This window comes from Triticum dicoccoides, chromosome 6A, assembly GCF_002162155.2.
Source record: "Triticum dicoccoides isolate Atlit2015 ecotype Zavitan chromosome 6A, WEW_v2.0, whole genome shotgun sequence".
In the NCBI taxonomy this organism is placed as follows: Eukaryota; Viridiplantae; Streptophyta; class Magnoliopsida; order Poales; family Poaceae; genus Triticum; species Triticum dicoccoides.
Window position 1 is genome coordinate 606,158,795 of NC_041390.1, and position 12,623 is coordinate 606,171,417.

Consider the following 12,623-nt stretch of genomic DNA (forward strand, 5'->3'; position numbering starts at 1 on the left):
TTAAATTGAAAACACAATTGAGTTACTGACTCGTTGTCTTATTGATGAAGCTTGCCGCTTTTCAAGATTGATAGATGAAATCTTGCTCTTCCTTATGCATGTTCTTTAACCACTATAACTTGATATTGCATTTGTTGTTTCATTAGCCCATCTGCATGTTTGTCTATACATTTAATAAGGTACTTCTCATTTCAATTTCATAATTTAATCCTCTTGTACCATGTTACTTGTCGATTTTCATGTAATAAGCATGCAACGTCGTTGTGTTCCGTCAATTTTATAGGCACCGGGAGGAGTTAGCTGCAAGACTTGAATCACAAGAAAGAGAGAAAGAATCAAGAAAGTTTGAAGTTCTAAAGAAGAGTCGGCAAGACAGGAGTGAAGCCTGGATAAAGAAGCAAAAAGAAATTGAGAACCTGGTTACCTTTCTCTCAATCAAGGGATTGAGCAACTTAGTAGTCCTTGTCCAATCCTGATGGTGCATGAAGGTCATCCTTTTGTGATGGAAGATAGTTGTCAAATGATAACGATCACGAGGACAACACTTTTGAGAACCTGGTTACCTTTCTCTCAATCAAGGGATTGAGCAACTTAGTAGTCCTTGTCCAATCCTGATGGTGCATGAAGCACTCCTTTTGTGATGGAAGATAGTTGTCGAATGATAACGATCACGAGGACAACACTTTCGTGGTCTTTAGTTATAGTTATCGCCGTCACTAGGAGTAATCTGTGACGGGGATTCCGTGACGATGCTTGTGACGCCCATAGAACGTCACTTAGGGGTAATGTGTGACGTTATTAGCTATTCGGTGACATTTCTTGGCTCGTCATAGTAGGCATGATCTCTTGTAGTGTTTCATAGCCCACAATTCCTTTTTTTAGGACAATGCACGTATGCAACGTCATGCGCCTCATTTCCTTTTAATCATCCGTTCTGACCGTCTAATCCCACACTTCATCCTTGGCTTGTTAATTGTCTACATATTGACGTATATAAATTGGTGTGTTCTGATATACTATAGCGAGGTGGGACTATTGATCCAGGAAAGAACATTCTGTAACACAAGGAAAAGATGGCTAGCTGGTTACTTTCTTAGAAAGGAAGAAGAGGTCGTGAGTTCGATACCCTGCTAAGCACAATAATTTTTGCCGGCTTCTCAAAGCTCACTCTCCTGTTGCCGGGCTGCCACTTCAGCTCGGCCCGAGGCCCACGGCACGAGACTTTAGAAACAGAACAATCTAAAAGGTGGGCTTTAGCTAAAAACAACCTAAAACGTGGGCCTCGCAACAAAATTTCTACCTCATATGGAAATATTCTAATCGTTTTGTAAACGTGGACTCTTGTCGTGGTGGTAAGGCATGTGTTTTCTCCTGCTCTGGTCGTGGATTCGATTGCCTGACTTTTTCTTTTTCTGCCGGAACGAAACGTTTTATCTGTTCGCCACATATAAAAAAAGTACTGCGGGTTCAATTGTCAAAAAGCACACGGACTTTTTCGCAAAAACACCGTGACGGTGACGGTGAACCCGGAGACTCAATCCGTGCTTTATTATTATTATTATTATTATTATTATTATTATTACTAGTAAAAGTGCCCGTGCGTTGCAACGGGCGAACAACAAAGGCTCACAAAAATTATAGTGGCCACCATAAAAAAATTCAAGTTAATCAGATTGCGCCAACTAATGTAAATCCTACTTAAGAATAACTCATGCAAGAAAGAGGAACCTGAGCTTAGAAAAAAAGAGGAACTTGTACACCATCCTGCCTTAATGGACGGTCCTTCTGGCGGTGATAGTGGCCACCGCTGTGCTTCCTTGTCCTCGTGGGCAGACGTGGGGAAGGAGCAGATCCTGGGATCAAGGAGGCCGTGGACGGGAGCAGCCGCTCAAGAAACAGAACCATCCAAAACATTTAATGTTAGTATAAAGGATGCTACAATTTTCAGAATGTTGGCAGAGGCTATTGCTACATATACTAATATCAACACTTCAGTATAGCAATATAACTTATGTGGCCTTAGCAAAAGGGCAACCAGAGTGAAGCTGGAGTTAACATTTTTTTGGAATTTGTACAACTTAGAAATGGTTAGGTGTATTAGGAAGTAGATTTCCTAAATTATAACTTCATCTTAAGTAGAAATTCATTGAGTACTACTCTCAAACTATCTTCTCTATATAAGTGAAGTTTCACAACCTCTACTTTTTGGTTTATTTTTTCCTTTGTTGATGAAGGCACCCAGATGTTCATACATTCTTGTATGAACCAGCTTTCTATTGTCTTATGTAGTACAGCAAAAGGGCATGGAGTAAAAAAAAACATGGTCCACAATCATCTACTGGAAAAATAAATCAAAAGGACAATGTTTGTGTACCCACTACCCACATGGGGATCAATGTTTTGTTTTAATGTTCGATGCACAGTCGTGATGACAATTGACCCTGAGAAATGATGTTGTAGTGTGTTCTGGATCAGGTTATCGGTTGCACTGTCCACCGAAGCAGTGGCTTTGTCCAGGACCAGTATCTTGGTGGGCCTAAGAATTGCCCTACCAACACAGAAGCTGACAGCCCATGCTCTAGTTCTGTCCATTCTCTACCACTTTGAGGGTAACTTTGAATTTCAGAAATTTCCGAAGAAGCAAGACTACCAAAATATGAACTGTATGGTACAATATAGAGCAGACCTGGTGAGTCAAGTTTTAGCTCCTTTCTCCGAACTTTATCTTGTAGCTGACAGTAATCCAAGGCCTAAAATGTCGAATAATATTTTTCAGATAAGTTAAGATCATAGTTCGAGAAATGCACACAACCATATTGTGGAGACATATCAAACTAAAAAATAATTGCGAGCACTTTAAAAGTGGGCCCTCTGTTTCTGTTATTTTTTAATTCACCATGACCACTGAGTGCACACGCAGATGTAATCAACATAACAACATATGTATTTATCAACCTCTGAGATGGAAATCAGGAGCCATAATTGTGAACTCAGATGTTAATTGTGAACCATCTCTTAAGCTTGCCTGCTGAAGTAAGCCACTGTTTTCATGTTCCAAGAGGTCAAATTTTCATGCTGGTTCTAGTGATATTTTTCAGCCTGAAATTATTTGTTAACATATAGATATAAGATCATACTGATTGTAAGGGAGCTAAATATCTCAACCCCTTTTTACCGGAAATGATATGGATATCATACTTGTGTATTCAGTGATGGCGTAGTGTTCCTGTTTTACTCTTTGAACTATATGTGCAAGGACAAAGCGAGAGCCATGGGGAAAAACAAAAAAGGATCAATGTAGTGAGTTTGAGTGGTACATGCAACAGTCTGGAACATCAAATTCATTACGCTGATACAACCACAAAGTACAAAACTTGCATATACTAACTTATTAAGCTCTGCAGTGTCATCACAAATGTGTTGAAGCAATCTGTATAAAAAGTTCCTTACCTATGGAGGAGCATGTCTGGTTGTGGTGGTAGTCGGACTTGGGGCCAAAGGAGATGAGCTCACGGCCCTTGTCGACGACGACATCTACCTCGCCAACTCCCAGCTAGCCACTGTCAAGGCCCACTGCAACATCGAGCTCCCAACAACGCTAACTTTTCCATATGAAAGAAGCAAATATTATTTAACAACAATAAATTCTGTTCTCAAATTCAACATCCTTCAGAGCACCGGGGTCTCTAGCTCTCTGCCAATCCGAAGTTCCAAACGTTCCAATGCGAAAACCTCAGAAAGTCACCACAAGCTTATTTCCTGATCTTTCGATTCAAAAGAACTCCGAAGAATTTCAGGTATCATCGACCTGAGAATGGAAGACAAGGCTTGGAAATGTCACTGCTAATCAATGGCAGAATTAGTTTGAGAAATATATATATAAAGAACAGAGGTTCTGGAAATATTTTATAAACTGCCATCGTCTAGGATTCTGATCTAAAAAAATAGAACACATAAGGTTTCTAGTATTTTTTTTCTATTATTAAGGACTTGTAGCCTCCTGACTCCTGTCATGAAGTGGCTTGCTTGGAGCTGATGCAGGAACTTAACACATTTGATGTGCTTAACATTCAAAGGACTGATGTGCTTGATGGCGATTTGAACTACATGTCTTTTTATGTTATCCATCATCGCAACCACATATGAAAATTACTAAATTAGTATAAAATCACCCCTTTGATGTGAAAAGCATCTAAACAGATGATTGGCAATAGTATTGCACATAGCTAAATTATTTGGCAATAGTACTGCACATAGCAATAACAAGCATCATCTGCATACTAATTGGTCCTGCTAGGTCAAAATTACCTGGATGCAACAACCTTCAAAGAATCATCCGTTGATATTGCCGATCGCCCCTGAATCTGAGAGAAAACTTATGCTTAGATAACACCCAGAAAGGTAGTTAAAAACAACTATGTAACAAGCAAGCACATCATTTAACTGTACATAAGCATGTAAACATATTTTCAAGAAAAACATTGGTGGTGCAACATTGGTGGTGCTGAGCATAATTAATCCAGCCGCTAATACTGTATCCAATATGCTTCAATTTCTAGGATCTCCAGATAGATGAACGAACGAAGTAATACAACTTTTCCGTTTCCAAACAGATGGATGGGAAAAGTATGGCTCACCAGGATGACGAGAATAGCACAGACGTCGCTGCCCCGCCAAGTCTAGGTGAGCAGGTCGCATGCCAAGTTCCTGAAGGATGACCCCGCGGCCGCTACGCTGTGCAGGACGCTTCCTTGACGCGTCGCAGCAGTGGATCTCCACTGACGTCGGGTGAGCAGATGCAGTCCATGAAGTTGCGGAATACCCCAGGGAGGGCGTCCTTGCCATAGACCTCGACCGCGCAGACTTCAAAAAAAGGAAGCATGGACCTGCACAAATCTTTACGACATCAATGACATCGTCCTTAAGTCAACTCACAACAACCATAATGAAACCTTTATGATCATACTCAGTTTCAAATTGAACATAATAATATCCATGAACAAAGCTTTTTTCTAACACACAGATTATAGTAGTGCCTCACAAAAGATTTGTACAAATACAAGGGTCGCCTATCTTTGGTTAATTTGTTTTGCCAGTTGATATACTTTCTCTGGTCCATGGAGTTGAACATTACTTTGATTGATATACTTTCGCTGATCCATCACATACATATAATTTGTTTCAACTTCTAGTGATCTTGCAAGCTAAAAAATCTGCAACTATAAAGAACCAGCTCCAGTTTACTTGCAAAAACAGATTAATGAACAGCATAGCATGAGTGTTCGAGTATTTTTCTGCTTGTACATTAACAAGGCATCATCTGCATACTAATTGGTCCTTCTAGGTCCAAATTACCTAGATGCAACAGCCTTCAAAGTATCATCCATTGATATTGCCGATCGCCCCTGAATTTGAGGGAAATCACACCCAGAAAGGTAGCTAAAAAAACTATGTAACAAGCAAGCACATCATTTAACTGTACAGAAGCATGTAAAACACATTTTCAAGAAAAACATTGGTGGTATTGAGCACAGTTAATCCAGCCGCTAATACTTCATCCAACATGCCCCAATTTCTAGGACCTCCAGATAGGTGAACGAACAAAGTAATAAAGCTTTTCCGTTTCCAAACGGACGGATCGGAAAAGGAAAGTATGGCTCACCAGGAAGACAAGGATAGCACAGACGACGTTGCCCTGCCTAGGTCCAGGTGCCGAGTTCCTGAAGGACAATCCTGCGGCCGTTGCGCTGTGTTGCAGGACGCTTCCTTGAGGTGTTGCAGCAGCGGATCTCCACTGGCGTTGGGTGAGCAGACGCAGTCCACGAAGTTGCGGAACACCCCAGGGAGGGTATCCTTGCTAGAGACCTCGACCACATTGGAAAAAGGAAGTATGGACCTGCACAAATCTTTACGGGGCAACAATGGCATAGTCCTTCAGTCACAAGTCACAATAACCATAATGAAACCATTCTGATCATACTCAGTTTTAAATTGGGCATAATAATATACATGAACAAAGCTTATTTCTAACACACAGATTATGGTTGTGCCTCGCAGAAGTTTGTTTCTAAAAAAAATCCCTCAAAAGATATTTTGACAATGCCAGGCCTACTTTTGACAACAATTGATGCCAAACATAATATACCGAGATGTTTCAGCGAGAAGGAACTCACCGTCCTGTGACGAACAGTGCAGAAGCAATCTCACCGAAGTTCTGGAAGAACTCAAAAATTCGATGCGATGGAGGATTTTCGCGAGGAGCTGCTCTTGGGTTCCCTTTGTTGGTGCAGTGCTCTAATGGCTGGAATTGATGAGAGACGGCCCCAAGTCGAGGATTGGACGATGGCGGGGCTCCGACTCTGGCGATTGGAACGTCGTGGTAGACACCACAGGCGAACCAAAGGATAGCGATGGGGAACCCTAGGCGTCGTGCTTGAACGATTCACCAGGGTAGACGGCCTGGAACCTGCGGCGGCAATCCTCTATGTTGTAGTCGAATTTGTCCCCATCCACCTCCACCGCCGCTGCCGCCGCCGCTACCTCCACCTCCACCTCCACCTCCTTCCCCTTCTCTGTATGCCGCCGGCTCATCCGGCCTACGGCTTGCCGCCAGAGCCATGGATTTGAGCACCCATAGAAACGATGGCATGGGGGGCGCGTGAAGGGGAAGGGTGCGGCTGCGAGAGGCCCCGGGCCCCGGCGAGAATCTTGGGCGGCGCGGCCATTGGGGAGCGGTGGCGCAGCAGGGGAGGTCGAATCGGGGGCTCCCGTTGCGAGCAAGCGGCTGAGGACGGGAGCAGAGAATCTGGCCGGAGGGGAGGGATGCGCGGACCGTGGGGAGCTCGGGGGCGCACTGCGCGGCGCCGGAGGTCGCCGGAAGCGGCCGGCGTGGGTGGTGGCGGCGGCGGCGATGACTTAGTGGGACTTCGCGAGAGGCAGAGGAGGCGAGCCCGTGTCGTGTTCTTTTTTTCTTTACAAATCAGCTCGGACCGCGGGTTGAATAGTCCAAACGACAGGGTGTTTTATGAAAAAATGAAGCGTTTTTTTTTCAAATTTACTTAACAAGAGACGGCGGGTTCAATTCATAAAATCAGAGGGGCCTTTGTGTAAAACGCCGCGACGGTGAACCCGGAGACCCAATCCGTGCTTTATTATTAGGAAAAGACTAGCAAAAGAGCCCGTGCGTTGCAACGGGAGAAATATTTATCACACCCTTAAATTTGTTGCAATGGAAGAAAACTCCATCACATTTCCCTATCAGATACTCCCTCTGTTTCTAAATATAAGTCTTTTTAGACATTTCAAATGTACTACAACATAGGGATGTATGTAGACAGATTTTAGAGTTTAGATTCACTCATTTTGCTCTGTATGTAGTCACTTGTTGGAATCTCTAGAAATATTTATATTTGGGAACAGAGGGAGTAGTAAGTATGGCTGAAAATACAACTGATGGCTTCATTTCCCACATCAATTATTCCCAACATGAAAAAAAATTGTGCTTTCAACAGGACCATTTTTGCAAAACGACTGAGAAATGTATGTTTGTTCAGTTCGGGTCTTTCCTAGTTGTATTGCCACGTCAACTGTTTGAGGTGCTATCTAGTCATGATGGTGTATTAATTGTCCGAGATTAATTCAAGACATCTTAATCTGATTAGGTTAACTGTTGTCGCTGGCTCATTAAGAAATAATCATAAACATGGATAAATATTTTCCCTAAACCTGGGATATTTTCCTCATGGACTTGGAACAATTCTTGGAAGCTAGAACAACTTTATCCCAAACCTTAAATAGTTTTTTTCGTAAACCTGAACATTGTTCTGCTTAATAAAAGATATATTAACTTGATAAAAGATAATGTTCATAAAAAAATGCCGTCTAAATATACTTACGTGCGATATTGTTTTGAACATTTTGTTTTTCTTTTCCGTTATTTGGGATTCTATTTGTGTACCAACCCGAGACATGCTTATTGTTCTTTATGTATTAACAACTGAAAATCGTCGAGGTATTTGTGTGAATGGATATAATAGCAGAATTTAATTTAGACATTTCCATTTATAAACTCTGACTTTAAGAGTAGGAATTGCAAGAAAAATAGTTTCATAGAAGACTCCAATTTACAGTTTTTATGGTAATAACGTTTATGCATGATGCTAAGCCACAAATTATTATTAAGAGTAATGACTAATGTTCACCTTTTTGGATTTAAGACTGGATGAATATAGCAAGGAAACATGTGAAATAGATCAAATAACAATTGCATGCATAATTATGAAGTTATGGTTATAACACTGGCGGGAATACATATCTCATTACCTTCCAGCTTCCACGTTTCTCTGAGAGAGAGAAAATCAAGGTTCAATGGACCAACACATGATGGTCACATGCTCTGAACATCAGGACTACCCTCTCACAATTAGTAGCTTCCCAATACACTCTCACGGTGCAACTCTACAACTCTGTCATTGAGAAAAAAACAATAATCCAACCCATGCGTTGTGCAGCCAACTGTAACTCCTTCAGACTACCACAAATTATTTTACTTACTGATTTTTTATTTGGTTTTTGGCACCAAAAGAGAAGAAAAGCAAATACCATTAGAATTTCAGTAAGAGCTCAGTAGAGTACTACATATATTTCTCAGGCAACAAACAGAAAGGTTTAGGTATCTTCTTTCCAAATAATGTGAAGGATTGCTATATTGTAACAAAAAAAACAGAAAGTATGAACTGGAAATACAGCAACAACTACCATGTTGTAATCAAGTTGTTTATGCCACGAATATTTTTGCATTCTTCTATGCTCATGTAAATACTCTCTACACACATTGGTATTCTGCTATCTCTTTGGAAATGTTTTCTGTACTTTGTATTGTCTACCGTTGCTTCTGGATCATGATTCGCCCCTGCACGAACTAATCTTCAGTGGCCAGCTCTTTGCTACAAGTCAGTCTATCCCCGCGACTATGAGCAGCTTCAGAGGCCGATGTCATTAGTTGTGTAATAGAACAACGACATGGCAGGGGCGGGAGGACAGTTCCATATTTTGGCTGTGGCATGTACAGTTCCACCATACCTTTAATCTGTGTAAACTCCTAACTCAGCGCATAAATAAGAAAGTGAGCAAGCAGAAACTAAATAGGCTAGAATAAGTGAGTTTGCAGTCACCCTTATTTTGGCAAGGCAAAGATTTGTGAAATACTCTCAAGTTTCTTGTGACCATATGGAATAGAAGAATCTGAATCCAAGAAAGGCACAACAATATAGCTCTTTCACCATGCTGGCACTAATAAGAAGCTACGGTTAATATCTCCAAGAAACAGAAACAATTCCCAATATATAGTAAGCAATTCTCATATCCAATGATGCATGAAGCTACCTGCCTGATCCTCATACCGAAGTTTGATGTTGGCCTGAATATATATGCAACGATGAGCACTGCACTTTATTTGCCAGTCCCCGCTGCAATCAAATTGTCAACATTCATACACGAGTGCATGTACAATTTCAGATTTGGGAAGGAAATCATAGAATTTGTTGGCATGAATCCTGCTAACCCTGTTGCCTTGAAGCTCCTGCACCAAGAAACAAATATCAATTCACGGTTTACCGATCCAGACCAAAACCATAAAATGAGCCATTCTAATCGTGCTATGCAATCCTAATCTTCCTCTGCAAGTAGCAAGCTGCTTCCTCTGCCTGCAACTGCCTGCTTCCTCCGCCAATAGAGTGTGCAGGTCACACCACTCACACACGGCCGGCGACGGGAGCACAACACGAACGGCATGGATGACTGAAGATCCATCCGTGGCAGAGCAAGCTGGAAATGAAATCGATCCCGGAGGAGGAAGAGTTGGCTTTTGACCATGGCCATCAAATGCAGCACGGACAACACCTAGTACCATCCATCCACGATGATTGTTTCATGCAGTTTAGCTAAGCACTAACAGGTCATTATATAACAGAAAACTTTGGCGCATGTCACTTAGTTTACCTCGTCCTCTTGGCTAGCCCAAACGAACTGAGCCTCAAGTCAGTACCTGCACATTTTACAGTATTCATGGAAAGGAAAAATAAACAGAATTGCAAACCAGCAAAATGAAAACACAAACACAACATCAAATTTCAGCAATTACTCGCCTTCTTTCACCAATCCTAGAAGAACTGGCAAGTAGTCCTCCAGCGGCCACATGAGATTAGTCATGCTAGATTTTTCATAGAGCCGTGAAAGAGTAAATCCAACCGAGTGTCAGTTTAGTACAGAGAATCCTAACATGCAAGAAAGGAGTGATTGACAATGGACGAAGCAATTGCAATCCCAATAGACGCAAATCTCGCACAGGCGGACACATTAGACAATCCCATGTCCTAGCAGGAGCAAACACACGCAATCTGGCGGAATACCCATTCTAATCACCATGAACAGCAACAGATGTAAGATCATGGCCGCGACGAGAGCCGAGAAATGGCATCATCGACGGCGAGCACCATGTAGGCCCGTTCTAATCACACCCCAGTGCACCAAGCACATGGACGTAGCGAACCAAAAATTCCACTCACACGCAGAACACCAAAATTGGCAACGGCAGAGCTAGCCAGCCCCCACCCCAGCGTTCACCGTGTCCTCCGCCAGCCACTCCCCAACATCCAAGCCCATGGCCTTCCGCCACGTGGGAGTAATCCCCGTTCTGGTGTGGCGGCACGGAGGGGATCAGGCGGCCGCCCGTGGTGGGGACGGAAATTCTGCCGGAAGCTTTAGCAGGGCTACGCTTGATGTGCCTCCCACCACGTGTTGCACCGCGCCGCCCCGTCCACATACCCACCATCGCCCCCATCTCCATTAATTCCGGCCGAGTGGCAGCCCAAAAACACATGTGCGCCTCCATCCTCTCCAATGCTTCTGGTGGAGGTCGGGGCGTACGGCGAGCGGGGGATGGACTGGTGGATCCGTCGCGTCTCCACCAGGGCGAGCTCGTCCCCCACCGCGGCCGGCGCGGCACCGAATCGAGCGTCACCCCGGGTCGGGCACCTCTGGCGGCTGAGATCGGGAGGAGAGGGAGAGCACGGATAGAAGAGATGTTTCCTTTTTTTTTAGAGCCCGTGCACTTTAAATAGGACCGAGGGTGCGAAACGTTTTCTGACTTAACAAAGAACTGCGGGTTGAATACTAAAAAACACAGGGACTTTTCCGAAAAGTGTCGCGACGGTGAACCCGGAGACCCAATCCGTGTTTTATTATTATTAGGGAGAGATTAGGGAGAGATTCTTACCGACGGCTGTGAGGAGCTGTGGCATGGCATCAGCGATTTTGTCCTCCGCAGGGGCAGCGGCTCTAGTCTGTTGTCGGCATGCAGCCTGATGTTGAATCTTAGTTTGTACGTACATAAGAACATGTTAACGTTGACAGCATGGTAAGGAAAATAACCAAACTAATCAAGAAGCTGGCTGCAAAATGCAAGTTTGATATGAAGAAGTAGAAAATCTAGGAAGAAGGAAGGCACTAGATGAAAGTAGGCAGAGCAGATTGAATCAAAGCTGTCGAATAGGTCGTGGGACGGTCGGCAGCTGGGCCTCACGCTCGCTAGTCACTACAAAGGAGCCTTCGCCACCACGGCCAAGCCTCGGTAGCAACCAGCTGGACTCCATGGTGGCCATGTTCGATTGGGAGCACAACGATGGCGGTGGAGCGGCCAGGGTAACGGATTGGTGTCATCATGGCCTTGAACCAACGTGCGGGGAGTGTCCCCGGTTGTCCAAGAACAAGATCAAGCCGTCTACCTTCGTCGTGCGGCACAGCTCCAACGCGGCCGATGTCACCACGGGCGTCGACATCATCAACTTCACTCCACGGGCCCTTTGGCGCCCGGCGCCATCCATGGAGGAAGGAGCTCGGGGTCGATGGGCTTGTCATAGAGGCGCTAGCGGGGCCAGCAACACCGGAGGGAGCTCAGAGAAGGCGGCAGAGGCGTCGGGGCTCCTTAGAGCTAGTGAATCATGCACAACGGCGGCAGGCCAAGAATGAGGAAGATGGCGTCCACGCTGTAATTAGGCGGGAGACTCTCCAATCACTTTGCGAGAGTAGACGAGGGAGGCGCGACGGAGCTGCTTGACGCGGTGGTGTGGCTCAAGATGGCCGCTGGTCGCGTGGGCCACGGCGGCGGCGGCGGTGACCGCAGGACAAGCGCGTGCGGAGCACACGATTCCCGCGACGAGAGAGTGAGAGAAGGGGGAGTCGGGAGTGAAGGGAAAGAAGGGGGTTGGGGCATCCGGGGCGACGTTGTAGCATCTCTGAGGAGGCATCCATGGCGGTCGGATGAATGACACACATGAGAGGAGGAGAGGAGGAAGACAACGTCATCTCCAAAACCACCAAAATCGTAACAAAACCGCTCCAGGGGCAGATTTATCCGGGTTTGAAGATTTCAGGGTCAAAATTATACTACCAAAATAGACTTCAGGGGAGTATTTGTCCATTGAGGCACATTTGGGGGTGAAAAATGAACTTCTTTCTATCCAGATTAGATCTTACTGCCAGCCCGTTCGCTCGACCCACTTTCAAGTAATGGCCCATTCCCAAATCCGGCCTCGGAGGAAAGCCCAAATTCGGCACGCCTGAAG

General features: G+C 44.4%; 1 long non-coding RNA gene across 2 annotated transcripts; it reads right to left on the bottom strand.

The window, feature by feature from the left end:
* Positions 1–2,208: 2,208 nt before the first annotated feature.
* LOC119318361 lies at positions 2,209–6,909 on the bottom strand. 2 transcript variants are annotated; one of them, XR_005154089.1, is made up of 6 exons: positions 6,174–6,909; positions 5,663–5,906; positions 4,638–4,886; positions 4,309–4,364; positions 3,451–3,808; positions 2,209–2,750 (listed from the first exon to the last, which is right to left on the bottom strand). It is a non-coding gene; the product is annotated as an uncharacterized LOC119318361 (long non-coding RNA). The 2 variants fall into 2 exon arrangements; XR_005154088.1 differs by having other exon boundaries at positions 5,663–6,909.
* Positions 6,910–12,623: the final 5,714 nt, after the last annotated feature.